The sequence below is a fragment of the Parasteatoda tepidariorum genome, chromosome 7 (assembly GCF_043381705.1).
Source record: "Parasteatoda tepidariorum isolate YZ-2023 chromosome 7, CAS_Ptep_4.0, whole genome shotgun sequence".
Taxonomy (NCBI): domain Eukaryota; kingdom Metazoa; phylum Arthropoda; class Arachnida; order Araneae; family Theridiidae; genus Parasteatoda; species Parasteatoda tepidariorum.
The window spans coordinates 91,762,529-91,789,012 of NC_092210.1; the positions used below are offsets into that span (position 1 = coordinate 91,762,529).

Consider the following 26,484-nt stretch of genomic DNA (forward strand, 5'->3'; position numbering starts at 1 on the left):
TTTTGAGCTCACAATTTTTTTAATTCACGTTATTTTATTCATAATTTTTTTTTTTGATTATCTGTTTAGATATTTTATCTGTGTGTATATATTTTATTTGTGTGGATGTTGGACAACCTAACACAAAATTGAATTTAATAGTTTTTAAATTATTTTTCAGCAAAGAAAGGCTTACAATTGAAAAAAAAACTTCTTGATTTTTTTTTTTTTAATTATATGCAACATAAATTTCAAGTCTAATAATTATCCTTTTCCGAGGAATTGTTTTGTGTGTAGATATATATTTACGCTACTTAATATGTTTAAAAATAATATTTTACTTATAAGAAAAATCTTCAATGATGCTTTTAACAGAATTTATTCGCTAAAAGTTTATTCTTTCAAAAGTACGCATACCATTAACAGAGGAAAAAAAATATGATTGTATGAATTATTTTCAAAATAAACCTTACTAGATTATGTTAAATAAAAAGGTTGTCCTCCCTGCTTCAAAAAAAAATGATTTTATCTATTTTAATTATATTTGCGTATAATTCAAATTTATCTTCATAAGGATTTTTAGAAAAAAATTAAATTGATATTTTAAAGAAAATTAATACAAAAACAATGAGTGCCGTGACCAGGATTCGAACCTGGGTTATTGCGGCCACAACGCAATGTACTAACCACTATACGATCACGGCGATATGAGAAGAGATCATAACACATATTATATAAAAATAAACTTAAAATTTTTTATTTAAGTTCGAGATTTTTTTATCGTCATTTATTTATTTTTTTATTATTCTTTTTGCTTTAAAACACTTGAAGAAGAAAATTAATTGATAAAAATTACTTGCATAAAAATAATTAGTTAACTCAGCATTAAAAAACATCTAATGATACATATGCGTATATTAAATTTTTATATCATTAAATCACATTGTATGCATGTAATGTTATATCGCATTATATGCATGCATATAAATATAATTAAAATAAATTATTGGAATAACTAATTAAATTTTTTGTGAGCATTCGAAACGAGATAATTTGTGAATGATTATATAGCTGGTTTAATACTAAATTCATTATTGTAAATTTTTTTTTTTTTTTTTTTTTTTTTTTTTTNTTTTTTGTTTTGGTTAAAATTCAACTTTGATAAGATATTAATAATTCCTAAATAGAACACTGAACAATGATATTCTCTCTCAACTAGCATATAATATTTGATGTAATATCAGAAAATGCAACATTATTTAGCATAACTTTCAAACATTAGAAAGATACAAAAGGTTGCTATTTTCATTGCATATGTGCATAATATATTCTATGCAAACTAATTTTTTCTAGCGGTAGCCATACTAATTTGTATTGATTTTGGTGCTATGTATCATAAGATTTTATATTTTCCGTTATTTTCTTGTGTTGCTTTTTATTTTTGATTCTTTTTATTTTAAAAATTTGAAATAGCAGTACAATGATTCGGCGATGTAATATTATACTTCAATTCAACAATATTATACTATATATCATTTGTATTGTTGTGAAGCAGTAGAACATACAATAAGCTTTATATATATATTTTTTTCCATTCCATTATTTACTTTGTCCGCAAATGCAGAAATAATATGTAATTATTTTACGAGCAGAATTTTGCGGCTAGCCATTTTCCTCCCTCTTGATAAAAATTACATTTCGTGTCCAGTTGATCTTTATAAATAAAATTTTCACATTTAACTGAGAATTAACTTGAATAGCTAAACTTTTATTGATTTGAAGTTTTTCTCCTTTTTTTAATACAAAGAGTTTTCTGATAAATTTTATATTGCTAACCATTTGCAAGTTGTTTATTTTCAATTTAAAATGTATTCCTTTTTTTTTTTTTTTTTTTTTTTTTTTTNTTTTTTTTTTTTTTTTTTTTTTTTTTTTTTTTTTTTTTTTTTTTTTTTTTTAAGAGAAGAGTCAATTATATAAAAATTACAATTCAATTGAATTTGTTAGTTTTACTCATGATTATCTTTCATTTTTCTGACAATAGTGTGTCACTTGTAATTATCATCCACATTTGTACAATAAAAACCACAATCATACAATTGTCAAATTATGTTTTAATTTGAATTGAGGGGCAATTTTAACTTTATTCTTAACCATCTAAAAATCTAGCAATATGTGATTATTATTTATTTCCATGAAATAAAACTGTAGCTTTATTTAAACATTTATTCAAGATTAAAAAAGAATTATTGCTTGAATTTTTAAGCGTTATTTTTGTAATAATAAGGGAAAATAATTTAAATATAACCAAATTACTTACTTCCATTAATTTTCGTTAACTGAAACTAAATGAAGAAATACTATTTAATTTTTGCACTACCTGAAAATTTAACCACCAAAAAACATGAAGCAAAGGCAAACGTTCTGTTTTCAGGAGATGAAAACTGAAAAGTAATTAATGTTTTAAAAATCGTTAATAATATCGTAGAAACAATTTTATGTGAATGCGAGCAATTTAGAAATTTTCAGCTACTCCATAATTAAAGCTATTATATGTACTAAATCCATAACCTTTTTCTAAAAATTTACATAACATTAAAATTTCAAAAAAATAAATAAATAAATAATAGTAAATAAATTTTGTGTTCCATTTAAATTAAATTTGCTATTAATTAGAAAAACTAAATTGACTAGCCATTAAAAAAACTACATTATGCATTTACAAAACATGCCTTCGCAAAGAAAATAAAGGACTTTTCAGATGAAAATTTAAATAAGATTATTTTCTACATTGATATATATAATTCATGTCTGCTGCAATCTGTTGAGATTCGCGAAGCCTAACAAAATTATAATCTAATTGGAAATTTTATTTGGAATTGATAATATTTTATTTTTACGTAAAAAGGGTTTTACCAACAATGTTGTTCCATTTTAAGGTATAAATTACTTGATATTATTCATAAAAGAATTTAGTCTTCCGGGAATTCAATTAATTTACTGACTCCTGTTTATTAGTGGGAAAATATTACTTTAGATATTATAAATTTTAATAAACATTGTCCTACTTCTCAAATAAATAAAAAGCCTTGAAAAAAGAAATTTGGTTTACTTTAGGCAGTTTACAAACCTTTTGACCAAATCAGTAGATAGTGGTTTTAATTATTATAATTCTACGAAAACAAAATTTAACTTTAATAATTGATCATCACATTTCATATATATGTGGTCTTCTTTTGCATCTAAATCAACAACTACGGAAACTTGTATTGATTTTTTGCATCAAGATTTTTCAAATTTAAACTCCTAGAAATATAAAGTGATCGAAACGCAGCATTTACTTGTTATCACTTTAAGAAAAATTTTTTAAATATCGTAAAATCAAACAATTATTAACTACAGCTCTCATAGAACCGAAACTAATGAAAAAGTTGAACATTTAGGACAAACCATTGTAACTCGCTAAAAAATGTAAAATTAACCATTCAACTAAAAAACATTCCTTCGCCTACTAAATTACAAAGAGAAGTAACAGAAAAATATAATTTGACTCCACAACTAAATTTCCACCACATTATTTAATATTTGGCCCATTTACTCATCCTTTGTCAGAGGCTAGAAAAATTGCTGTTAAAAGAATAAAACATCATGAAAAAAAAAATTTCTTTTATGATGTAAGATTCACTCGTATTGAATTTTGTCCTAACGATACTGTAATGCAGTGTTTCTCAAACTTATGACTTTTATGTACCCTTTCTAAATTTCTCGTAACGCTGTGTACCACTAATAAAAAAATATAAAAAAATGAGTGTATTTTTTACTATAAAAAAAATTGCCCAAAAGTTAAAAATCACAATTGGCTGTCGACGCTACTGATTATTATCTGTAAACTCTGCAAAAAATAGCCAAATTAGAAAAATACGTAATCGCAAATTTTCATGGCTAGCTTTGTTTTTAGGTAATATTTTTTGAAATTTTCGCTTGTTGCAAGATATTTCGCAGAAGAACGCGTACCACTGTTCCCGTACCCCTGGGGGTAAGCACACCACACTTTGGGAAACACTTCTAAAATGTATGAAAATTAAAAAAAAAAAAAGAAGGAGAAAATATTCCGGAATGAATTTTACCAAAGTATTTNAAAAAAAAAAAAAAAAAAAAAAAAAAAAAAAACCTCCCCAATGCTCGGAAACTTACACCTAACATATTCTGGCCCATACATAATTCTTGAAAAAATGTCAGATGTTAATTATAAAATAAATAAAAAAGAATATTCACAATAAAGAAAATACTGAAATAGTGCGTATATTTGACGACCGGTGGCTGAACGGTAGCTCTTCGCGCTGTCGTGCCCCAGGTCTCTGGGTTCGATCCTCGGACCGGGCAAGGCTGACTCAGCCTTTCATCTCTTCAGTGGGTCGATAAATGAGTACCAAGCATGCTTGGGAACTAAACACTGGGGGTTCCGCGTTCGGCTGACCGGAACATCTGCTCCTGCACCCCAGAGCCCAAGGTCAAGAAAACTGAGATGGGCACAGTAGGCCTTAGCCCTCAAGGGCTGTCGCGCCGCTGAGTTTAGTTTAGTTTAGTGCGTATATTTAAATTGCGATGGTACCTCCCACCTGACAAACTAAAATCATATCATAAGTAATAAATAAACGCACCCATTTAAATATTAATGTGGCTAATAATAGAATGAATTTAAAATTTAATGCATATTTTAGATTAAATTTATTGCTTTAGTTTGATGGGTTTTCATTTTTAAATGTAAAATTAAATTTATGTAAAAAAAAATAATAATGAATATGACTTGGTAAAACAATGTCCGGACGACCGTGTTACCCCCTATTTCTGGAAGATCCGACCCTTCAAATTTTCCAGGAATTCAGCGTTTACTCATATCTAACAAAAAGATATGGGGTTGTTTTATTCTTTTTTCTCTGTTTGCGGGGGTCAACACCACAAATACAGTCCCTGAGACGCACTCTATGTAAAATTATAATTATCACTATACAGCTTTTACTCGCATTCCCTTACGCTCCTGTATCAATCGATTAACATTGTAATGCAATACTTTAAAAATAAATACAAATAGGAAGTATATAATATAATCTCCTGAATGAAAACTCATGACATGTATGCTTAAATATAAAAGTATTGCCTATAAACTAATGCAAATCATGCAATTATTAAAAAACCTCAGTGCGTCTAATTATTATAATATACTAATATAATGCTTGATATAATAAATATGCCATATTTATATAATATATCATCAAATTTATATTATATATTGTTTAATTGAACCAATTGATACAGAAACGTAAGCAAGTGCGAACCTGTAAAAACAAAGCTGCATAGTATGACCTGATAATTAGGATTTTACATAGAATCTTAGAGTGCATCTAATAAGTTGGTCAGGAACGGTAGCTAAATCTTTTTTTTCTTTTATAATGTATAGCATATATTTGAAACTAGGATCTTTCAGCACAAAATTGTTGAGATTTGAGACTATTTTTTCTCCTTTTGGGGAGAACAGTCCCTTATTCAAGAAAAAAAAAAACTAAAAATACTGAAGTTCTAAACTTCAGAAAAACGTCTAAAGTGTCATTTTTTATTTAAACAAATTAAACAATTATGTAGTCTTGAGATTGAATTTCTTCCTATCACAAAAAACGTCAATTTCTATTTTCATATTTCATGCTTTTGAACATTTGAATTTTTTTTTTAATGCACGTGGAAACAATTTTAATTGAAAGATTTGATAGTTTGTGTGAAATGAAAGAAGAGTATTTACTGGTGAAAGATTCGCAACCCTAAGTCGCGAACCCGAACATTGGGTTGGCTGTTCAACGGTTATAAAAATAAAATGATTGGGGGACGCATAAGATAAATGCACATCATTAATGTGTAAAAATTAATACATAATTTATTAAAAAAAGAAAAAAAAGCGAGAACAACTTTTGTTCAGAACGTAACAAGTAATATTTTATTTCAATTTCAAAAATGTAGGAAGGAGAAGAACTCTTCTACCCCCCCCCCTTCCTTCTGAGTTGCCGGACGGAGACAAGAAGAAGAGGGCTGTAATAAAATTTTAAATAAACATTCTTTTTTTCGTTGGCAAGTTTGATTTCTTTTTTATTTTCACCAATATGCATTTCATTTTATTGCTAGATTGTTCCGTTCACCCCTCTCACCCCTGATACCCTCTTATTCAAACTTTAAACTCAGTGGCGCGACAGCCCATCGAGGGCCAAGGCCTACTGTTCCTATCTTCGTTCCTTGACCTTTGGGCTCTGAGGTGGTCAGCCGAACACAGAACCCCCAGTGTTTAGTTCCCAAGCATGCTTGGTACTCATTTTATCGACCCACTGAAGGGATGAAAGGCTGAGTCAACCTTGCCCGGCCCGAGGATCGAACCATGGACCTGTGGCAGTTACTATTGAGCTACCACTCAGCCACCGGGCGTCACTCTCTTGTTCAACTTAGTTTTTTTTCCCCTCCTTAAAAGTCTATATTTTTCACCAAAAGAAAAAAAAAGATTTTATTATTTATGAATTACGTAATTATTATGATTTTATGAAAGAAAATTTTGTTAATCGCAACGAAATAAACGATTACTTTCATATATCTTTCTTTCTTTCTTTTTTTTTTTAAGAAAAAAAGAAGAACTGTAAATGAAGAAAAATATTTGAACTAAGAAATATAAATTTGTGACCCAATAAGAACTTGTAAAAGAGAAGTTATTTTCTATAACCTATTATTGTATAACAATTCAAATTGGAAAAAGGTTTTTTTTTATCTGCTTTGAGACATTTATGTTTTTAAAAAATTTTGATATAAATGTTATGATTTATATCTGGCAACATCTATCCTCTTTTCCTTATTTTTATTTTATTTATTCTTTTTGTTGTTGTTGTTACTTTTAGCACCTAGTAAAGCGAAAGCTAGTAAATGAAAATCACGAGAGAAAGAATTTTTTCTACAACAATGGATAAAATAACCGTCAAAGTAAAGTAAAATACTAAATAAAAAATAAATTAAATAAACGAAAAAAGAAACTTGACGACTGTTGAAGAAATGGCCTGTTGACGAGACGATTCCATTTATGAAACATCCCTGTGCACGAAATGACCTCAGCAGTTCTGACCCTTTCTCACTACAACCAACTGACCAGCATTAATAAAAGGCGTGTTCTTTTTTTCTGGGGGGGGGGCGTCTTTGGGAGAAAAATGATTATATTTTAGATGGAACCTGCTTACGCCCTTTAATCAGGAGAATGGTCGAAAGTTTGGATCCATTAATGCTAAATTTACTTTTAGCATGTTTTAATTTATTTCATGATTTTATTTATTTAAGAGTAAAAAAAAAAATATTAAAATTCTAAGGCATACGAATTTTCACATCATTTTCCCCTAGGTAATTTTAAATGACGAAATACAAAATTTGAGCAAGTTTGGGTAAATACTTTTTAAATTATAAAATTACAAATAAAAAAAAAGAGAGAGAGAAAGACTATTTTAAACTTTAATTTCTCAAAAGCTATTCATACAACTTAGCACGAATTTTGTATTTCATTTAAAATTATCTCGTTTAAAATATTGTAAATTTTTTTTTTTTAGATAATTTAAACTGCTTTTCAAATTATTCAATTTTTGACCCTAAATAAATAATTTAAAACTTTCTAAAATGAATGTTCTCACGGAATTGTCCTTGGATAAAGCAATGAAATTGTGTGCAAAAAAAACTTTCCAATTTCTAAGAAAATTCGGAAAATTCACCCCTCTACTGCCTAAATTATCGGTATCATACTTTCTATATTACAGGCCACCCTACTTATTTTGATAATCAAAACCACTAAATCTGTTAAAAAATTTTTTAAAAAAGTACACTTTTTAGTCTGATTTCTGTAACTCATTAATTGTAATATTAGAGGTTTCCCTTTTGATTTATTATAATCAGTACATAGTTCGTAAAAATCTGATCATTAGAACAAAAGTTATTATCTCTCTCTCTCTCAGGTACACATAGACAGACAGAAAGATGTGTACTTGAAAATAAAAATTGACCGAAGGAATATATTTTATGCGATGAAATAAATGAGAATTCATTTCACTCGTTGAAGAGACAATTCAAATAGGCGACGTCTTTTTACGGTTATTTATAAAGTGCTTTTTTGTTTTCAAAAATTTCACCATGAATGTTAAGATCTGGTAATTTTTATTCTATCTCTCCTTTTTGCAGCCCCTCATTTCTTCCGTTAAAAAGGAGAACAGTTATACTACTTATTATATCCCCGACCTCCCTAATCCTATAATAAGGTAACCGGGGATTATTTTTTTTTCCACAGAAAGTTTCTTCTTCAATATACCGTCTTGTTAACATATTTTCTTCCGTTGCCAAAAGAACAAAAGAATTCCCCCCCCCAATAAGAAAATACAATGCTCCGTTTCATTATGGATTAATTACAGTCCACCCCCCCTCCGCACTCATCTTTATGACGAGGTTCAAAGAAGAGGTTTCACTCCAACTATTTTCTTTCCTCCCTGTCAAATGCATTGAGTGGAATTTTTCGAGCATCACCTCCCAGTCTCATTCCATACGTTACGTTGCGAGATTTCTTCTGGCTGCCATATTTGGCAAAAAATCGCTCATTTGGCTCCTTTCGATTTATAATGCAGTCGCAGCCATAACAAAAGCTCCAAGGCCATATTAAGCTAATTCCTAAGTTTAGGGATAAAATTAAAGAAAAGCTGGAGATATTGTTTGAATAGTTGTGGTTCCTGTTCATTATCGATGAAGGTGAACATTAGCTTTTGGAAATTTCGTAAGGGCCGTTTAACTATTACGTAAGCATATTTTTGGCATCTTGGACTCTCCTTCCACCCCTTGTCAACAGAAATAAGTTCATCGTGCTTATGTAAAAAAGTTTTAAAAAAAAGCTTGCGTTGTTTATTTTAACTTTGATTATTCATATCATGTTTAAATTAAAATAGAATAAACTTTGCATAGAACAAAATTTAAATTTTAATTTTTTTACACAATATTTCTAGTAGAATATTCTTCAGGAAAAATGAGTGTTTTCTTTTTGTGTTCGAAACTCTTGACCTCTGAAACTATTCAAAGAATTTTTCTTGCTTCTAATTTAACTTTAATTCCATAGGTGAAATTTTCCCTCTTATAATCTCGTTTTTTTTTTCTTTTTTAAATGTTATCTATTTTGCTTTTTACTAAATTTTTTAGAGATTTTAAGGATTTTAAGGATACACTCCTCCCCCCCCCCTCTGTCATCAAATGTTCATCCCGTCAGAATATTTGAACGATAACGAAAACACTGACTCTAAAATCAAGGACTAAACGCATTCAAAACAAACAATTTTAACTATTTGCAGCTTTTTTCTCAGAAAGTGAGTGGATGCTCCCGGGAAAAAAAGAATGTAATTACCAAAGACGATTTCAATCATACTAAATATAAGCTTGGAACCGCGGTGGCGCTCAGAGGATAGAACGTTCTCCTCCCAATGAGGAGACCTAGGTTCGAATCCCATCGATGGCTGGTGGATACGAATTCTGCTCCCCGTTCGCACAGGGTGCATGTGAAAATATCCATAGTGGTAGATGGCTCGTGGGTTAGAATCCTTATGCTCTCGGGGTAAATGTGGGAGTTTTTCGTGGTTTTCTTCTCCATGTGACGTAATCCATGAAGAGTAGCTTGCTCCTAGTTCAGTAGTTCTCTTGGGTCCTGTGTTGAGTTCAAAGAGGTATTGAAGTCTATGGAGTTGAATACCGATATTCGCCCACTGAAATTTGTTTTTGGATTCAGAAAGATTGGGGAGACTTGCTCTAATGGTTATAACAGGTATAAAATCTTTCATCAAATATGTTGTACGAATCTTTAAAGTAACTTCATTTAATACATAGAAATTAATGCTCAGAATTTCTTTAACGCATCTTTAATTAAATAACGTCTGCACTAATTATTTAGTACATTTAAAGTTAGGTGAATTTGGACCGTTTAGATCGAGTACGCAATAGAGTAGAAGTTATTAAGAATTGTTCATTTATTTATTTACTTTAGTATAATGCTTGTTGTATTATCTTCTTAAATCAAATACAGGGCATCTGCGCACCTGGAAAGTCATGAGAAGTCATGGAAAGTCAGGAATTTCAGTATAAAACAAAATTTGTCATGAAATGTCATGATTTTAACTATTTTTTTGAAAAAAGATCATGGAAAGTCATGGTCACTGAAAAATCTAATTTTCAAAATGGAATTTACCCCTCCCCCCAATTTCTCAGTGTTGTGATGTTCCAAACAACTGAATTTCTAACAAAAATCCCACAGTACAGTCACATTTTATTAAAATATAGAATGTTTTTATCATGTTCTTTGAAAATTAGGGCATTCTTTCAAAAAAAATGAAAGAAGGAACATCATTTCTGTCGCGAATTATCTTTGAAACTACTGTGATTTCAGAATTTTTGTTATTGTTTATTATTTTTATTTTATCAATTTAAAATTCTACCTGAAGCAAACCAGTCATTGGCGAATTTTTTTTATTATTCCGAAATGAAAACAGAAAAATCAGGAGAATTTCTTTCCTTTCCGATGAACAAGAAAAGTATCTTTAGAATATAATTCTGCAGAAAAAAAGAAAACAAAATTATTTGCTTTTTGTATTTTTTTCCAGCTATTTTATGGCTTCAACTCTCTCTTTATTTGGTTTTTAAATTTAGAATCTATAAATATGAAGATGCAGAGTATAACAGTTTTGGTTAAACCTATCATTTCAATGAGTGTTATTATGTCTTAAGGTTCAAGCAGTAGAGAATGTTAAAGTAGAATAATAACGCTTTTTTTTATTATAATTTATTGTGTTTTTTGTCGGAGAAAATAGCAACTTCGTTAGGTCATGAAAAATTCTTGGAATTAGTCCTGGAAAGTCATCAATTTGAAAATGTAAAAGGTAGCGGATACCCTGCGAATAAAGAGCTCAGTTCAAAAGAAGGGGTCCCGCAGTGGACTGATCGTTAAGACACGGTTCCCAGCAGATCACCGAAATCAAGCATCACTGGCTACGGTCAGTGTGCGGGTGGGTGACCACTTGGATCAGCCTGCATAGGGACCGAGGGTGTGCGGTATGGGTTCTCGTTAAACTGTTCTACCGTAAAGTGCTCGACTTCGCGTGCAGATCGTCGGGCTACCGAAGCGGGGGTGCCATCCCCTCTATAAAGGATCAAAATTGTGATGGCATGTCTTCGGATCATTCTCAGGGATGCTTCCCAGACCGTCGCCAATAGCCCATTGTGCAGCTCTAGTGCTTCGTAAATGAACAAGAACAACAACAAATCAAAAGAAGGGGGTTAACAATACAGAGTAAATATATGAACAAAAATAAATAATATATCCTTTGAAAATAATATATCCTTTCAATAATATATCCTTTCAATAATATATCCTTGGGGAAAGCTGAAAATTATTTTGATGTTTCTTTACATTTTGAAGCTAAATTCAATTAAATATTCACTTACTTTTAGCTGTGCTGTTTCTCAAATCTTAATCTGTATTTATTGAAATGCTGAATAAAAAAGAACATTTGAATGTTTAATTAACTTTTGCTTGGTTGGTTTATAAATTCTTAATTTTAGTGAGTGGTGATGTATCGTTGTTGATAAGAAAAACATTTGCACGGTCATCAAAAATTTTCGGTTAGTAACGGGTTTAACAATTGTTTACAATAATTAGTACAGTCAAACCCCGTTACATGGTTTACAGTGTACGAAATATTCGCCCCCGTGCCTTGCTTATACACATATAATATTTTTTATGGATAGGGTGATCCAAAAGACGAGAGGAAATTGGATATTATGTACTTTTTTCTGTCTTCGAGTTCCTTCATTTTTTGGTCATTTTGAAATTTCTACATAAAATACCGATTTCTAAAACCTTCCATTGAGTCGAATGTAGCCATTTTTTCTTGTTTGCTTCTTCTATCTCAGTTTCTCATCCCTAAATTTTTTGAACGCAAGACGATGAGTCATAAAAAATAAAAGTTAACAAATTTTTTTTTGTTACCGTTTTTTAATAATTTTTGTATTTCATTTTACTGGTCATTTATTTAAATAATGCGTCATAAAAGGGAGCAGTTCGGGAAAAATGAGTTAAAATTGTTTGTAGCACGGATATAGTGAAATCCCGGTTATAGTGAACAGAAATTTCGGTCCCTTGAAGGTTCACTATAGCGGGGTTTGAGTGTATTATGTGGAAAAATATTTATGGTTCAAATGAGATAAAAACATACACAATTCATGAAAAAAAAAATCCGAACACAGTGTATGTGGATTACTTTAATAAGGTTTAGTTTTATTCAAAATAAATTCCATACGAGAGTCAACATTTCCCATCTTTTGTTTACGTTTTTCCATTGACATTTGGCACGCTTTGGCGACGGGCGTATTTTCTGAGCAACCTTCAGCTATCGAACGCGCCTTTGACTGCTACTAATCGTGATAGTCAAAATAGGAAGCAGTACCGTCGAACCAAATCGACCTGTATTGTTGCAGCGTGAAAGCCAGTGCTCTATATTGCAGCAGCACTTAATGAAATAGAATGACTCATTCTTTGTATTTGTTAATGAACGGATGCATGTTACCTTTGGATTATTGATGGATGGCTAAAACTGTTCACAATTTGAAAACAACAAGCAGCATTTACGGAAGTTCTGCCTAAGAATGTGCGAAACCGGTGGTTTTTCTCCGTAAAGTGTGGGTGAGTGACTATATTTTTTCTCCCTTGTGCCTATCGCTTAACATCTAATTATTATAATACAGTCGGAAATATTTTGCATGCTCTATTAAGTTCTCTACTATGCTCAGCAAAATCGCGTCTTTCTAAAGGTTATACTTGTGTCATAAAGCTTATAGCAATTTATAATTGGAATCTTATCGATTTAATTTCTAATATGTATCGTCCGAAAACATCGAATCGTTTTGCGAAATGGAGCCTTTATATGATTCATTATATTTAAATATTTTTGAAATATATCATCATTTTATCTAATTATATCTTCTGAAAATAAAATTGGTTTTGAGAAATAAAGCCTATTAACTAACTAACTATCTGGCATTACAGTCTATAGCATTTCATAATATCACATTTTTGAAATCCATTCAATTATCCTAATGTTCCAAATATATCTTTCGAAGGTAAAGATAATATAAAGGAACACACCCAATTATAACAGAAAATAAGTTTTTTTTTCTCCTGTCATAACAATTCTTAATATTTAATATTTTTGGAATCTTATCAATTTAATTTCTAATATGTATCGTCTGAAAACAAAAATCGTTTGCAAAATAGAGCCTTTATATGATTCATAATATTAAATATTTTTGAAATATATCATCATTTTATATAAATATATCTTCTGAAAAAAAAATTGGCTTTTAGAAATAATAGCATTTTATAATATCACATTTTTGAAACCCACTCATTTATCCTAATGTTCCAAATATATCTTTCGGAGGTAAAGATAATTTAAAAGAACATACCCAATTATAACAGAAAATAAGTTTTTTCTTTGTTTTCTCCTGTCATAACAATTCATAATATTTTTTTTGGAAACCATTATCAATTTTCCCAAATATTCCATTCATGAAGAAAAAAATCTTTTTCCAACAGTGGCACTTTAATAATAATATCGATGCTTCATTTTATCAGTAAATAAATTTAACGTAACAATAACTTTAAATGTTCATATTTTAATACAATTTCAGCTTATTAAAATTGAAATATAGAAAGTATTTTTTAAATGTAAACAAAGTAAATTTTTTGGATTTTCTATTATTATGACTAAGAAAAATCTTATATATGCCCATATTTAAATGCTAGTATGAATTTAAGTAACATGCTATACTCAGATATATTGATCAGATTGAGAAAAATTTATTTAAAGACAAAACTTGGTACATAAATAATATTAAGAGACCCGCGACATGCAGCTTTTGGAGATCGTTCTTAATTTCTTGAACTTTTGAAAAACATACGATAATTTTGTAAAAATACGATAATTTTTTTACATAATGTTAATCATATTTATTTATTACTTATTTTAGTTATTATTTATAAGTATTATTATAGTTTATGTACTATAAGAATTATAACACAAGACAATGTTATAGTAGCGTTGTTTTTGTGAAGTGTTAATAAATTTCAAATTTTTTCAAAATGTTATGATTATTTTTTTTGTTCTAATTTAACGAAATAAAGTAAAATTTAGTTTATTATTTATTTTAATTTTATTCTTAAATGAAAAGTAAAAAATTTTATATTTGAATAAATAAAAAATATACGAGAAAAAAAAATGTAAAAGGGCCCCAAAAATTTGAATGGCCTAGGGCCCCGCGTTCGCTTAATCCGGCCCTGCACAAAATGATGTAAAAGTTACTGTAAAAATACTGTCTGTGTATGTAACATTGGAAAATATTCTATATTAATTTTTTTTTAAAACTCTTTTGTCTGTTCTCGAACTCTATCGTCAGAACATCTCGGATTGAGCTTCAAAAAACTGACCCAATAACTAGAGCTTGCAGACGATTACACTTAAAAAAATTGTGTGCGTTATTATTTTCTTTTTACTGCGAGTTGAATTTTAGTATATATGACTTAGGAAGTCTTTGGAGCATCATCTAAGACAGGGTGCCTAATTCTCTGAATAAATAGATCAAAACATACATTTTTTCCGGAAAAAAAAAAGAAGAAAGTCGAAAATTTTTTTTAGAAAAGCTTCTTAGATCCCTTAACACTAGATTGCCCAAAGTGTGTATAATAAGTTTCAGTCTTTCTAGTGTTAAGGAAAACTTAAATCTGTAATTTACGAGCTGGCATAGTGGAAATACGAACAGTTAAATAGTCACTCCCTTATAGCACGAAGCGAATCGTCACCAGACATATGTTATTCCTGAGAATAATCTTTACAGGGAACTATAAATAGTAAAACACGCCCTTAAAAAAATTAATGTGGGAAAGCAATACGTAAAAGATGGTCTTACTGAAGCGTTCCGCACCGGAAATAATTTAAGAGAAAGAAATTAACGGGACAAATTAATAACGTATGCAATACTAATCTAAGTACAATCGGACTCCGCTAAATCCAAATTCTTTGAGAAAATATTTTTTGGTGTATTGTAGCAGTATTGTCGCAAAGCGTGTTTGCAATAGTACATAATTTGTTTAATAAATTAATTAACGAAATACTATGTAAAGACCCTTTACAGCATAGTTTACTGACAGCGAATTTCTTTCTATAGCGAAACTTTAGTCGAAACGTTGGATCACAATCAAAATATTCTCCACATAACAAAATATGCGCGCCGCGCCGTTTTGGAAGGAAAAAAAAATTAAGAATTTAAAAGTTGGAATTTCGGATTTGTTCTCTGTTTTTGGAAGCGCTCACATAATCATGCCATCGGAATGACTTCTTTTAAATACTCCTTTGTGTATTACTTCAGTTATTTTTAATATTTATAAACTTTTGAACGTTCATTCTACAACCCAGTGTTGCTAGAATTTAAGATTGAAAACTAGCGAATAGGAGTCCCAAGTTCCAAAAACAGCAGATTCGAACATTTGTACCCCCCCTCCAAAAAAANACGGTGAATAATAAAAATTAGAAAGAAAAAAAAAACTAACCATTTGTAACCGCTTTGATTCTGGAAACCTTTAATCTGAGTTTAAACGAAATGTTGAATTTGACGAAATTTTTAACGTAATGTATTGAAATTTCAATACATTACGTTAAAAATTTCGTCAAATTCAACATTTCGTTTAAACTCAGATTAAAGGTTTCCAGAATCAAAGCGGTTACAAATGGTTAGTTTTTTTTTTCTTTCTAATTTTTATTATTCACCGTGCACTGTTCTATATATATCTTTGTGATTTCACGAGTTTACGAATTGCAACGAAGATATATATGTATATAGAAAGATTATACACTCCGTGCAGCAAATCAAGAATCCGAAACTAAAGCGGATGCGTTTTCAAAAAAAAAAAAAAAAAAAATCATTTTTTCAAAAAGTAAAGAAACTGCAGAATTTTAAGAATCATTTTAAAATGGGAAGGGAAAAATTAAAAAAAATCTATATATATTTCTGTGAGAGATAAAAAAAAGAGCATTTTTAAGATTTGTAGAGTTAGGAAGAAAAAAAAGCCCCAAAAGTAGCCCGAATTCGATTTCAACACTGCTACACTAGATTCTGTGGGTTCACAGCCGGGTTAAACAATCCAAGTCTTTGGAAGGAGATTACAACCGTTATAATGTTTTTCCTCCCATGTTCGGTCGTTTTTTTTCTGTCATAGGGCATTTTTTTTCTCTCTATTTTATTTTCCCTTTTTTTGGTCATTTTTTTCATCAACTTGGATTAAATTTTTCATTTTAAACGAGATTTGCTAGTAAAATTATTTTTTCCTTCATAAGTTAGTATAAATTTTGCAATGAATCTAGTTATTATTTAAATAATGCTCTTAAAAACAAGTGTTGATATTAAACCGAATTTTTAAAGTGTAAAAAATTAGCTTTTGGAGGAAAGACATTTTTTTTCGATTTTGGGAATGTCAAAAAACATTTTAAAGTGCGATGCAATTCTGACGTTCTTGAAGATCTTAACTGAAGATTAATAAATTCTTATTTATCTTTATCTGGTATTTATTTACATTTTATTCTTGAATTATATATTTTAATTACTATTTTTTTTTTTTTTTTTTTTTTTTTTTTTTTTTTTTTTTTACGATTTGAGTTATAAATTCAGGTAACGATATGGTAATTTAGAAAAGAAAAAAAAAAGTTAAAACGTGGCGTCGAATCTTAATTTTTTAAGGGCATTTCTCAAGAATTTTCATTTCCTCAATGTCCTATCTCTGGTTATTCGAATCGATTAAGAAAAAAAAAAAAAATCCTCATATTTTGTCTACACTTATGAAAAGAAGTCGAGTGTGAAAATGGTTGTTGATAAGATAAGATTATTATTTGAAATGGGCTCAATGATGTGATGACATTCGTAAATGTAAAAGCAACCTGATGTTCTTTATCAGGGAAAATTTCATTATAACATGATATATATATAATATATACAGTCAAACCCCGTTATAGTGAACGAAATGTTCGCTCCCGTGCCTTGCTACTCACATATAGCATTATTTTTTGTGGATGCAATCGGGGGTCTGTCCAGACATTTTGTGAAAGGTCCGTTTTTCGTGAAATTGTGAAAATATGACTCACATTCTTTCAGCCAGGGTCCGCTTTTATGAATTTGGGCAAATAGGGTCCGTTTATCGCAAAACACTTTTTCAAGGAGTTTTTAAATTGTCAAGACATTCAAGATTATTCTCAACACTGTAAAATTATATTAAAAAAATTTAATTTTCAAAAATAAACAGCAATTGCTACTTCTAAATTAGAGATGCAACTTACAAATATTTGGTATTTAGCCAATATTATAATATTCATTTCAGACGAATAATGGAAGAATCGTCTACCGAAGACAAAACTTAATTCGTTTACATCCATCTTTCTTGCTTTCTGCCCTGGAAAGGGTTTATTCGATTAACAAAACAATAATGAAGATAAATAAATTTGTGAAGGGTCCGATTAAAAGAAAAATCATTTTGTGAAGGGTCCGTTTTTAAGTTAAAATATTTTGTGAAGGGTCCGTTAACGTACCCAAATTTCTTCTAAACAGACCCCTGACAATGAACCAAAAGAAGAGAGCAAATAGGATAGTATGAACCTTGGCGAACAATGAACTTTTTTCTGACTTCGACTGATTTTTTTCTTCTTCATTTTTTGGTCATTTTGAAAATTCCACATAAAATACATTTACCGAATTTTTAAAACCATCTATGCAGTGGAATGTAGCTATAAGCATTTTTCTCGTTTGCTTTTTCAACCTCAGTCCCCCCCCCCCTATATATAAAGGGCATCCCAAAATTTTTTGTACAGAGTAATAAGAAATAAAATTGAACACATTTTTTGTTGCTGCATGTTGTTGCAAATAATGTGTCATAAAAGGGAGCAGTTTGGAAAGATGAGTTAAAATTATTTGCAGTACGGATACAGTGAACTGAAATTCCGGACACTTGGAGGGTCACTATATCGGGGTTTGACGGTGTATGAATAAGTCAGTCATTGTTGAAAAATAATCAAAACCTAGCTATGTTATTGGTGTAAGGTAAAAAGAAAAAAGAATTATAATAGAAATATTTAAGATAATTAAATATTAAGATATTTAGAAATGTTTAAGATAAATAAAAAACTGAGTAACGGCTATTTAAAAAAATAAAGAAAGAAAGAAAAGAATTAAGTTATACAGTTGGAAAAAAGGGAAATGGAAAGAAATATAATTCTTAAAACGGAACTTTAAAGCAAAAAATAATTTCTTCGGAAACAAATTATTCATAAAACTTTAAAAGAGATAGTCTATCAAATACGCTTTTAAAAATTAAGCGCATAGTAAAAACACACATAAAAAAGGTCATGTACAAAAAGCAAAACGGAAAAAAAAAATCGATCTTAATTTTTGAAAGAAAATTTGGAGCTGAAAATCTCAATTTTCCAATTACCGTATTATCAAAAAAAGAAAAGAGAAGTGCAGTCCAATAGAAATCCTTTTCGGTCATAATAAAAACCTTTTTTGGGTATAATAAAAACGTTTATAAGTACAAATGCTTTTAAAAAAAGAGAAAACTAAATAGAAGCCAAAACAAAAATCCTTCTTAATTTTTAAACGTAGCTTTTAAACATTAAAAATGTTAATTTTAGAAAAAAAGTGACCCTAAAATAATCGCGTACACTAGAAGCGCTCTTTAAAAGAAAAGTTTAGAAAAAAATAAAAAAAAAACAAAAAAAACAAGCAAACGAGAAACAAAAAAAGAAAATAGTTTTCTGTTTTGAAATGTAACTTAAACGTCGAGAATCACACTTTATTAGGTTACCTGCCTTACCGTACAGTAAAAAAGTGAGAATAAAATCTATAAGAAAAGTTTCATTTAAATGCTACGCCATAATTAAAATAAAAAAGAAAAGCAGCAAAAACGAAACAAACAAAAAAAGGATCAATTTCTTTAAAAAAGCTTTAAAAAATGACGAAATATTCGTTCTTGAATAATATTTAAACAGGGTGCGTAGCGTTTTTAAAAAGTGCTTAAAGGTGCTTATTTTCGTTTTTCAAAAGCCCTTAAAGGAGCTATTTTCATTGAATGTTTTTAAAAAGTGCTTAATTTTCCCTTTTCAAAATGAGATTTTTCATTTACCATGTTGATTTTCGCTATATTTTGAGTGCTTGAAAAGTGCTTAAAAGTCGCTTATTTTTTGTTGAATAATTTGGCTACGCACCCCCTGTTAAAGGAAATCAGTAGTTCAAAACTTGTAGTTCAGTGTAAAATAATCCAGTTTCAATTCTTCAAGTTTCGTTTTTCCATTTAGTTTAGGCCGAGTTTTAGAACTTAACAAATATGTGTAGAAACTATTTCTAATAATGTATATTTAAAAATACGATATTAGATTATTCTTTATCAAATTTATTCAAATCCCCCCCCCCAAAAAAAAAAACTGTTGAAAGATACTTTGCCGAATCCAAATATTCGGCAGAGTTTTCCAAAAAGTGGCTAAATATTCGTCATATCGAAGAGACGGAAGATATTAAAACTGCTGTATTTTTAATACTCCGATTCTAAAACTGTCGTTGTTTTAATAATTAACAAATGTATGGTGAGTAACGTTTTTAAAAAGTGCTAATATTCGTTTTTTAAAAGCCCTCAAAGGTGCTTTTTATAGTGTGGTTTTTAAAAAATGCTTAATTTTCCGTTTTCGAAAATAAGATTTGTTTCTTCACCTTGTTGATTTTGTATTATGCAAAAGAGTGCTTTTTACATTCGGCGATTTCACAATTCATTCAACCACAATCTATGTCGGTCTACCGTTGGTCTGTAGAGTATGAAAGCGCCAACAATGTTAGATGAAATACTTGCCGCGTATGAATCTACTGTGAGATAATAGTATGCTGACTCAATTTCAGGCTTTATTTTCCACCCTCTGATATCTCTCGATCATTTTATAATGGCTAACATAATCAAGAAAAGAATTCGTTGTCAGAAACTAGTTATTTTATCATGATCGCGCGAAGTCTTTGAAAATTATTTTGCATTTTGTTAATGTATATAGTTCTTAAAAAAAATATTTTTTGAGTATTTAAAAAGTACTTAAAAGGTGATAATTTTTTGTTGAAAGATTTGGCTACGCATCCTGCAATATAATACTTTATATCCCGTTGAATTCTTCCACGGAACCTTAGGGTTCCATTTGGCAGTCGGTGCCCGGTTTCCAACCTAAAGGCAGCATCTCGGGTGATCAGGGATCTTATTCAGAATCTCCGTTCAGATCCCCGATTTGATCATTTAAATTATTTTCATGATTCTTAATTATCGTGTTTTTAATTAAGGTGTAAAAAAATTGTGAAAAGGATATGTTGTTATAAAAAAAATTCCTGTATTTTTGATCAAAATGTTCAATTTTAAATAAATAAAAACTGAAGAGGGAGAATTATGTTTCGCTGGTAACCATTCTCAGCATTTAAAATAGTACTTTAATGTTAATTTAGCTTATTTTATTGATGTCCAAATAATTTCAAAATAATAAGTAGCCTTTCTTCATTTAGTACATTCACAGCTGCAAATGAATTCTTTATTTATTAAGTCATGATTCCGATTTAAGAAGCTTGATGATTCCATATCTGAGAAAAGAAAATATTGAAACCGCTGAAATGAATACGATAAAAAACAATCATAAGAAAATAAATAACAAAAAGTAGATGCGACGTTCTATAAATGTCTTAATTATTTGGCTGGCGATTAATTGGAAATCAAGAATGGCAACAAGTGTCTCCGGGATGTTTTCTTAGTTAAAATAAGCTGGATGATTGCCAAAGTTAGAGAGGCTTTTCTTTTGATCTCCCTTTCCCTCCTCCCACAAATATTACCTTCTACTCTGAATTTTACTTTATAATCCAAGTCTTAAGTTTCTTAAACCTTTTTAGTGTAGGGACCTCTTTTAAATTTACCGTAACCGCCATATCAAAAATCGCAGTAATGTTCTCAGTTATTTGTTCTTATGATTTACGTCTAAATATATATACTATATGTAACATAAAAAGCTTCAATTAGTCTTTTTATGTTATCCTAATTAATTATTCTAATCGAAATACTTTCTCACACTTTTAAAAGCCACATCCTGTTCTTAAATCTATTTTTAGCTCAAGTATGCATTTAATTAAAAGCAGGACATTTTTCCCTTTGCTCTCTGTGTGGGAAACGCTCGATCTATTTCATAAACCATTAGCAACTACTAAGATTTCCCTCTTTCCCTAAATTAAGACATTTTACTGATTTTACTTTGCAAGATTTTCCCTAACATATAACCAAGGAGCGCAACTTTTCATGTGCACTTTTGCATGACTGCTCTGTCTAATAATTAATAAATAAATTTTGTACCCTCCTTCCCCGCCTAAGAACTGTTTTAATCCTTCCACTCGACAACGACGTTATATATATATATATATATATGTAAGGGGTCTGTCCAGACATTTTGTGAAAGGTCCGTTTTTCGTGAAATTGNTTGAAAACAGTTGAAAAGTGTGAGGACGCAATCAAATCCAAACCAAGACCCATTTTGCCAATCTGTAAAAAAACATTTATTAGAACTTGTTTACTATTTTATTTTTTATGACACGATTTTTTTTCAATTAATTGAATCTTAATTGTGATGGACATAGGATTCCGTAGTTGCTCTTCTAATGATAAGTTAATATGTCCGCTTTCTTTCTAAAACTTATACACGTGAGGATATTTATGTATGAAGGATATAAAAACAAGGATGTGGAAACATGAGGATATTCTTTTCAATATTACAAAAATGATTCCAAATACTGGAAAAAACTATTTATTATATCATTTTCATGCACGGAAGAAGGAGACTTGAAGAAAAAGTCTCTTTTTCTTAGAATGACCCACTTCTTATGTAAAAAAAAATATGTAAGAAAAGCATTTCTCATCTGTAAATCGAAGAGACTGAGGTTGTCGCATTTGGGTACAGTACCCCCTAACTTCAAATGTTTTTATTTTACATATTTTGTTTTCATATATGTAAATAAATTTGATCTTTTTCTAAGAATTTTTGTTAGCGCATCGTTCATGTTATATTTGTTTCTCTTTACCTCATTTATTTTGCTGCTTGTTTGTACTTAACACTGTTACTGCATTGTTTGCTTATACTAAACTCTGCACGAGCTAAATTATACCCTTTGTACACTGTTTTTTCCTGATACACAAGCAAACGATATATATATATATATATATAATGTTCGTTAATATGCTCTCTCAAAGTCAAAAATCATAAATTGAAAAACTAAAATCGCAAAAAAAATATTCCGGTTACATCAAATTCTTTTTTTCGAAACTCACACCTTATGAAAATTATGATATCGGAAAAGAAAATGTTCTTGTTAGATGCAAAGATTTAAAAATTTCGTAATTGTTAAAAACGTGAAAAAAACTGAACTAATCTGAATATTTCATTAAAAAAGTATGTAAATTATGTTATAGAAAAAAAAAGTTCTTTAATCAACTTATTTTAATTATATTTAAAAAACAAACAAATAATAATAAATATTTTTTTTCCCCTTCATCTTGTTAAATTATAGAATTACTTACTGTTCTTTGGTATAAAAATTAGGTTTCGCTTACGATGCTTAAATTTAGATCAACTCTAAACAATTTCATGAAAAAGTAAGAAAAATGTAGTAGTTTTTGGTTTATTTGAAATATAACTGAGAGTGGAAAAATTAACATTCATAGAGGTAATTTAAAGTTTTTTTACTATTATAGCGGACTTTTGTATTTTTATTCAATTTAGTTTTATTCTAATGGGATTGTTTTTTTCCCCCATGAAAAAACTGTTATATGAGAGCAGAAACTTACGTGAAAACTCATCAATATTTTTAAATATGTTCACTGAGTTATACTGTTTTGATATATAAACACATATATTTTAATTGTATAATTTGTCTGTTAAATTGTTATTTCTACCTTATAATTCTTTTCTTAATGAAATAAAATGTATAAGAAATTTTGTTTTTAGAAAATGTATAAGGTTATAATCAAATGAGGAAATAAGTTAATTATTTTTACCTTTTAATTATATAATAATATAGAGCATTAAATATTCACTAAAACTAACATACAAATAAAAAATATCAGTATCATACAACATTTTGCGAAGCCTAACAAGATACTCACCCCACCACCTTCAGAAAACAATTCACACTTAATAGTATTTTTAAATTTATTCTTAAATTTTGAATAAGATCTGTTCATTCGATGTCTCTCTTTAAAATTAATGGTTTTTGATAGTTTTTAATGATAATAGAAGAAAGTTCATCAACAGCTGTATAAGTTGATCATAAAGAGATAGTTTAAACATTTTAGACTTTTTATATCAGTTTCTAAAGCTGAGATAAAAATGCTTGCCGCAATTTCACAGGGTATCTGCGCACCTGGAAAGTCATGACAAATCATGGAAAGACATGAATTTCGGTATTGAACAAAATTCGTCATAAAATGTCATGATTTTAACTATTTAAAAAAAAAAAGAAGAAAAAAATTATGGATTGAGGGTCGCCGAAAAATCTAATTTTTAAAATAAAATCCCCTCCCCCTATTCCATGGTGTTCTGAATTTCTAACAAAATCCCCACTCACAGTCATATTTTATTAAAATATAAAATATTTTTATCATGTTCTTTAAAAATTATGGTGTTTTTTCACGAAATTGAAGAAAAAACGTCATTTCTAGAGCGAATTATCTTTTAAACTTCTGTTTTTTCAGAATTTTGGTTATTATTATTTTTTATCAGTTTCAAATTCTACCTGAAGTGAGCCAGTCGTTGGCTAATTTTTTTTATGCCGAAATGAGAACAGAAAAATAAGAAGTATTCCTTTCCTTTCCCGTGAACAAGAAAAGTATCTTTAGAATATAATTCTGCTGAAAAAAAAATTTAAAATGACTTACTTTTGCATTTATTCAGCTATTTTATTGCTTCAACTCTTTATTTACTCTGTTTTTTAAATTAAAAATCAATAAATATGAAAATGCAGAGCATAGCACTTTTGGTTATACGTATTACTTCAATGAATGTTATTATAATAATGCTTTCTTAAATGTAATGTTGTGTTTTTGTCGGAGAAAATAGTAATTTCGTTAAGTTAAGAAAAATTCTTGGAATTTGTTATGAAAAGTCATGGATTTGAAAAACTAAAATGATACCTTCCAATTCATGTCTCAGACTATGCTTACAACGGCTTTCAGATTACTATCTGCATGCGAACAATAATTTCCAAATATAAATTTAATATTTCGGGTACATCATCGAGAAAAATGAAATCTCCGAATAAAGTTCGCATTTTTTTCTTCTTCTGAATCAATAAAAATACTCACTTTTTTCGTACTACTTCTTATACTAAAACAGGGATGAGATTTTTCCGCTTTTTTAACTTTTATCACTTGAATTTCAGCTTTTTTGTCAAAAATTCAGATTTTTCTAAAAATTTCATTTTTTTATAAGTATTCCGCTTTTTCAGAAAATTTACCGATTTTCAAAGAGAAACAGAAAATTCAAACTGCATAGCTACCAAACCTTTCTCATTTTTACTTATTTTAGCTGTTTTCTCTCCGTTTACTCACAGCAAATAAGATTTTCGGAATTTTTTACCCGCCCTCCAGATAGATCCGATTTTTGTAGTTCAAATGACGCTGCTTCTGACAAGCCTTTTAGAGGTCCCAAGCCTGGAATCTGCTAATATCTCGATCTCATTCACACGATTTTAATATCAAACATAGCTTATCATATTTGAGTGTTGCGATTCTGATTCACGTGATTTGAGTATTGTATGTTGCGATTCTTATTTACGAGATTTAAAAATCCGATATTGTGATTCGTATTTGCGCCTTTTTAAAAATCTATGTAGCGATTCATATTCACACAAGTTTAAAATTCAATGTCTTGATTTGCTTTTCAAACTAAAATAGCAATTTTTGTATGTTAAGGAGTTACTATATATTTCTACTTCACTGTTATTGATATGTTTCAAAGGGCTCTAGTTAGATTAGACTATAATATGAACATAATGATCCATTGTTAAAGTTTTTTTTTCCAATATAATTTAAAAAGTAATATTACTGATATATTTGCTATAAATCACATAACAGTATTTATTAAAAGAAATGAAATATTAATGTATATTCTCAGTAGTTTTAATTTGCTGAACCAGGTAGTTTTTCAAGTAATAATTGTCTCTTATGTGAACAGAGGAAAAATATAATTTCCAGCTTTTTTTTTTTAATTGGTAATTTTTATTTTCACTAAATGTTAAGTATCAATGTAATCATTTATATAATAATAGATTAGTACCAATTGTATGTCAACACATTATTTATCACCTTAAACTGTCTGAAATTTATTATTAAAGGGTTACGCTTGCGTAAAATTTACTATTGTGGAAATTCAGCTTTTTTGCCTTTTGGCTAATCTCATCCCTGTAAAAGATAGATTTGTGTGGGTATTATTTAAAATAGAGAACTGCTTTTAGTAAAAAAGAACCTAGGAAGTATTGTTTCCAAACTCTAATGAAATCACTGATTGCAGCCTCCTTTAAGTGCTTACATATTCTGTGGCGTAGTTTTAAAGCATGTTCTTACATGTAGGTTACTGTGAGTGACCCAAATGAGTTGACTTCCATCTGTTGACAATTACATAGTCGCATTGGTGAATGTGACTATTATTTCTCCTAATCTATTCTCAGCAGAACATCGAATAAATATAATAATATAAACGAATCAATTAATATCAAATTGGATATAACAAATATTTCGGACATTTACCGGTAAGGTCAACATTATAAATGAATTATAAGTCGAAAAATCAAGTTATATATGACTTATGTTTTCTCCGAATGAAAAAATCAATGTTGATTTTTTTCAAAACTGCAACCTATTTACCGTACAATAGCTCGTTAATCAAGGGGGTATAGCTCGTATAATGTCGGAGGGGGTTACGTCTCCCAAACCCTCCCCAACACTACGCCACTGCTTACGGCAGTAAATTCGATTTCTACCACACCCACACGTCACACCTGTGAATAGGGCGAACCCATTCATTCATCTGCTGGATCGTAATTTTGACCTGAGCCAGAGAACGATCCATCTTCAATTTAGTGCCCCCAGAGGTATGATTTGTTATGGAAACATGGAGGACTTTGTAACCTGACATATTTAACTTGCACCAGTCATCATTTACTACACGGGGAGTTTTCGGCCGCCTGGATGCGAACTCCCGTTCTCACATACGTGAGTCCAGTGTCCGGCTACCTGACTATCCCGGCCCTATCTCCGTAAGATCTGTTCATTCG

The 26,484-nt window shown here is 29.5% G+C and overlaps 1 protein-coding gene and 1 non-coding gene across 2 annotated transcripts in view; one reads left to right on the top strand and one right to left on the bottom strand.

The window, feature by feature from the left end:
- Positions 1–611: 611 nt before the first annotated feature.
- Positions 612–683, bottom strand: TRNAH-GUG (transfer RNA histidin (anticodon GUG)). Its single transcript has one exon. It is a non-coding gene; the product is annotated as a tRNA-His (tRNA).
- An 11,753-nt stretch (positions 684–12,436) lies between these two features.
- Positions 12,437–26,484, top strand: part of LOC107445333 (breast cancer anti-estrogen resistance protein 3 homolog) — a 40,178-nt gene continuing 26,130 nt past the window's right edge. The window contains exon 1 of the mRNA XM_016059701.3: positions 12,437–12,742. The gene's annotated coding sequence lies outside the window, so the exon portion shown is untranslated. The remainder of the gene's footprint in view (positions 12,743–26,484) is intronic.